General features: G+C 31.7%; 1 long non-coding RNA gene across 1 annotated transcript; it reads right to left on the reverse strand.

Annotated features, from left to right (window-relative positions):
* Positions 1-658: 658 nt before the first annotated feature.
* LOC122140665 lies at positions 659-5,695 on the reverse strand. The gene is made up of 3 exons (XR_006157260.1): positions 5,628-5,695; positions 4,483-4,515; positions 659-767 (listed from the first exon to the last, which is right to left on the reverse strand). It is a non-coding gene; the product is annotated as an uncharacterized LOC122140665 (long non-coding RNA).
* Between the last annotated feature and the right edge of the window lie 6 nt (positions 5,696-5,701).

The raw sequence follows: 5,701 nt of genomic DNA on the forward strand, positions 1-5,701 counted from the left end.
ATATTTAATAATAATGTAATATAATTTAGATTATATAGATTATATAATGAAGTGTATTATATAATTATAATAAAGAAGTGTGAAAGTAACAAATAAAATAATATATATAAATAAAAATATATAAAATAATTGAAATAAGTATATGTAAATACATTTATGTGAACTATTAATAGTACTGTTAACACAAAATGATACATAATAATATAGATGTAAAATGTAAAGAATACATTACATAATCATATATAATAACATATGTATGTGAATAAATATATGTCCATAATAGAATAGAAATCAGCTTGTTAGCACAAACTAACTAAAAACACAAAGTTAGAGAAAGTGAATACGAGCAGATATAGTTTTGGTTATATGAGGTGATATATAATTTAAAAGACATGAATTGTGAATGCTAAGCATATATCAGAGATGTATTATGTAATTAGTCGTTTAGGACTCCTAAAGAAGGATTTCTCTTGACAACAGCGATTAGTGTTTGGTGTTCAGCAGTGAGTGACACATTTATTATAAAAAAATCATCTAGGTCTTCCTCAGCAGAGGTCAGAGGTCAAACTGTGAATCTGACGGAGCACAAGACGTCTGTGACTGTGACTCAAGAACCAGCACACGTGGAAACATCCTGCTCTCAAAAACAAAACAACACACAAAACTGAGAAGGAGAAGGGTTCATCCCCCCCCCATCATCATCATCATCATCATCATCATCATCTGAAGCCGACTCAGTGACAGGAGTTTCCTCCTCATCCTCCTCTCTGCAGAGAAACCACAAACAGCAGCCATGCAATACACATGATGTGACCATCATCATCTTCATCTTCATCTTCATCAGTCGGTCAGTCCATCATGAGAGCAGCTCGTGAGCAAACACACATGTGAATGAGTGACTGATTCAGTCTGATAAATATTCATGGCTGAACTGTGGAGGATGTTTGAGATTTAAACAGCTTAAAGGAAAAAAAAAACATTAAGGAAAGTTTGACATAAAACATTTATGTAACTTGAAATAAAATAAATGTAAACTGAAATAAAATAAAAAGTATATATAAAAAACTTTCAGTTATACTTTATACTTTCAGTAAATATTAGTGCTGTCAAACGATTAATTACGATTAATCGCATCCAAAATAGAAGTTTTTGTTGACATAACGGTGTATATTTATTTTGAATATATAAATACACACACATGCATGTATACAGGTGCTTCTCAATAAATTAGAATGTCGTGGAAAAGTTCATTTATTTCAGTAATTCAACTCAAATTGTGAAACTTGTGTACTAAATAAAAACGTCAGTGCACACAAGACTGAACGTGTAAGTAGTTTAAGTCTTTGGTTCTTTTAAATGTGTGACTAATTTTTGGCTCACATTTAACAAAAGCCCACCAATTTCCCACCAATCTCAACAAATTAGAATATTTCATAAGACCAATAAAAAAAAAAAAAACATTTTTAGTGAATTGTTGGCCTTCTGGAAAGAATGTTCATTTGCTGTACATGTACTCAATACTTGGCAGGGGCTCCTTTTGCTTTAATTACTGCCTCAGTTCGCATGGTTGGCATGGAGGGGTGATCAGTTTGTGGCACTCGCTGATTGTGGTGTGGAAGCCCAGGTTTCTTTGAGACAGTGGCCTTCAGCTCATCTGCATTTTTTGTTTCTCTTGTTTCTGATTTTCCTCTTGACAATACCTCATAGATTCTCTCTGGGGTTTAAGGTCTGGTGAATTTGCTGGGCCAGTCAAGCACACCAACAGCATGGTCAATTTTAACCAACTTTTGGTGCTTTTGGCAGTGTGGGCAGGTGCCAAATCCTGCTGGAAAATGAACCTTATCAGCATCTTCAAAAAGCTGGTCAGCAGAAAGGAAAGCATGAAGTGCTCCAAAGGATTTCTGTGGTAAACGTTGTTCGTGCAGTGACTTTGGTTTCCTAAAAAAAATACAATGGACCAACACCAGCAGATGACATTGCAGCACCCCAAATCATCACAGACTGTGGAAACTTAACACTGGACTTCAAGCAGCTTGGGCTATGAGTGCTTCTCCACCCCTCCTCCAGACTCTAGGACCTTGGTTTTCTAATGAAATACAAAACCAACCTTGCTCTCATCTGAAAAGAGGACTTGGGGGAGCAACTGGGCAACAGTCCAGTTTCTTCTTCTCCTTAGGTAAGACCCAGGTAAGACGCCTCAGGAGTGGCTTAAGCCAACAAGAGGAATACGACACTGTAGCCAGATACCTTGACACGTCTGTGTGTGGTGCTCTTGATGCCTTGACCCCAGCCTCAGTCCCCCTTCATTGTGAAGTTCACCGTCAAATTCTTGAATCGCTTTTGCTTGACAATCCCTCATAAGGCTGCGTTCTCTCGGTTGGTTGTGCATCTACTTTTCTTCCACACTTTTTTTCCTTCCACTCAACTTTCTGTTAACATGCTTGGATACAGCACTCTGTGAACAGCCAGCTTCTTGTGCAATGAATGTTTGTGGCTTACCCTCCTTGTGAAGGGTGTCAATGATTGTCTTATGGACAGCTGTCAGATCAGCAGTCTTCCCCATGATTGTGTGGCCTAGTGAACCAAACTGAGAGACTGTTTTGAAGACTCAGGAAACCTCTGCAGGTGTTTTGAGTTGATTAGCTGATTGGCATGTCACCATTTTCTAATTTTTTGAGATGAATTGGTGGGGTTTTTGTTAATGTGAGCCAAAACTCATCACAATTGAAGGAACCAAAGACTTAAACTACTTCAGCCTCTGTTCATTGAATTTATTTAATACACAAGTTTCACAATTTGAGTTGAATTACTGAAATAAACTTTTCCACGACATTCTAATTTATTGAGATGCACCTGTATATTTAAGAAAAATATGTTATTTTATATATGAAAAATATTTATATATAATATAAATTATATGAATATAAATATGTAAATGTAAATATTTTCAAAAATATATACTGTATGTGTGCATATTTGTATATACATAATAAATATACACAGTACACACACATATTATGTCAACAAAAACTTTAATTTTGGATGCGATTAATCGTTTGACAGCACTAGCAAATACTGAAGCTAATTTTCATTTAGTTTAAGTTGAAGTATTAAAATGACTAAAGATGACAATAACTAAACTAAAATGAAAACGAAAAACTAAAACATTAAAAATATATATTAAAAAAGACTAAAACTTTTACTAATATTAATCTGAAAATGGAAAAATAAATCTAAAATGAAAATAAACTAAAATTGAAATGAAAAGTAATAAAAACTAAATAGACATTACAAAACCTTATCAAATAAAATAAAAAAACAGAAAATAAAAATAAAACAAATTAATCAATGAAATTAATTATAAACTAAAACTAAAATTAAAAAACAATAAAGACTACACATAAAAAATAAATAAAAAATATTTAACTAAAATTAAAACAGAAAATATAAAAATAAAATTGAAAATATTTAAATTAAAACATATATATAAACTAGTCATCGACCGATATTGTTTTTTTTGACAACCGATGCCGATATCTTGGAAATCGGCTGATGACCGATATAAAGCCTATAAAATTGTGCTTAATTTAATTAATATTTAAGAAATTTGAAATCGTTTTAAAATTGATTAAAAAATAAAAGTGTAAAATAAACATACTTATACTTCAGATGTCAAACTATTTCTCAAAAATGAATATTTAATAAAAATATAATTAAAAAGGAAGTAAACACTGTAACCAACAGAGCACTCAGTGTTCTGGAAAGTTTGTGTGCATTGGGAGTCATATTTTTTCAAATAAAGCCAAGGTAACACTCATTTTACATACAGCACACAGTGGAAATGAATATGACAGTGGGCAAATGCATAAAGCACAGCATAATCACGAGTTTAAAGTTTGTCGATACAAATGCACACAACTGGATTTAACTAAGTTTGCAAGGTTTGTGAAATCAAATGTTCATTAGTCATTCAAAGATATTCTTTAAATGATGTAAATGCATATTTGCTGAATGCTGATGGCAAACAAGTAAGTATTATAATGTTTGCCTTTCTTTTCTATAACTAATAATATATAAAAGCAATTGTTAACAATACTTTTTTGCATACATTTTAAATTCCTTTGTTTAAACAGTTCTATCTGTCGTCGCCAAACAGGGAAAAACACTTATCGGCTGATGCCGATATTTAAAAAAAAAAAAGCCAAATATCGGCCGTTATATACGGTGGACCACTAAACATTAAAAACATTAATTACATCAAAATATGAAAAACTGTACTAGTGTCAGCTGAATGAGTCACATATCGGTGCATGTGTGTGATGCAGGTGATCAGGTTTGTTTAGTTAGTGATGATTAAAATCACAGCAGAACACAAGTGAGCTGAGACACTGAACTACTAATATTGATCAAATGATCTCATCAATAGACTGTTATTAGAGGCAGCTGAAGTGCTGTTTAGCATCTGACAGCATGAGGACTTACATCACCGGGAGACATTTATGCATCACACGAGCTCTGGAGCAAAAACACCAGCAGAACATGGAGAAAATCCCGTAATACTTCATTCAGTCTGTGTTTCTACACGACTCAGTGTTCACGTCAATGACCTGAAGCACTTTCATGCACAACACATCCATATGAAATCTGTTTTGTTTTATCCTAAATACTTTTTTCCTAAATTTGTGTTTTATGTTTTGATTTTTCCAGATTATGTTTTAATTGCTTAATTAAACTGTAAACTTTTAATTTATTAATTAAATTGTAATCAATATAAAATAAAAAATAAAAACAACTGTATTCATAACCATTAATTAATTTATTAAAATCTATGTTTTCCATTGACATTTTTCTGGATTCCATTTTAATTTATTAAAATTAAATTAAAAACCATGTCTAAACGAAAGAATTCATAAAACCGCAACAATTTATTACAACTTTTTCAATAAAACAGCCCTGTGAAATATGTTTTATTTTTTTCCTAAATGATGTATATTCCATTTTAATTTTTCTGGATTCCATTTTAATTGATTAATTAAATGCTAATCAAAGTCAAATCAGGAAACCTTGTCTAAACGACTGAATTCATAAAACGTTAAATATTTATTAATTTATAACAATTTTAACATGAAAAGCCGTGTGAAATAAGTTTTATTTTTAACTAAATAACGTACATTCCTTTTGAATTATTATGGATTAAATTTTAATTGATTAATAAAATTGTAATCAAATTAAAAATATAAATAAAAAACAAAAAACTTTTAAAATGTATTAATTTATTAAAATTTTAACAAAAACACAAACCTATGAAATCTCTTATTTTTCCACAAACTCTTTGTTGTATTTTTTAATTGTTCTGCATTTTATAATTTATGATTTAAAACTAATTTATCATCTAAAATGGCAGTAATTAAATAAATTCATTTATTCACTAATTTACTTTTGATTTATTTCTCCAAAATATTCCAAATCCCTTGATATTCTGCGCTAATAAATACCATTTCTGTGACTGGATTCCACTATTCCGTAAATAAGTCCATTTTAATTAGACTGAACTGTTTTTAATTGATAACGCATGTGAAATCTGCTGCTGTCTGTTTGGATGAGTGTGGTCTAGTGAGTCGTCTCACCTCTCGTTGAGCTCCTGGAAGTTTGCGCGGTGTGGGGAGGCGGGGCTGAGCGGGGAGGCGGGGCCTGAATGAAT

Source organism: Cyprinus carpio, chromosome B19, assembly GCF_018340385.1.
Source record: "Cyprinus carpio isolate SPL01 chromosome B19, ASM1834038v1, whole genome shotgun sequence".
Classification (NCBI taxonomy): Eukaryota; Metazoa; Chordata; class Actinopteri; order Cypriniformes; family Cyprinidae; genus Cyprinus; species Cyprinus carpio.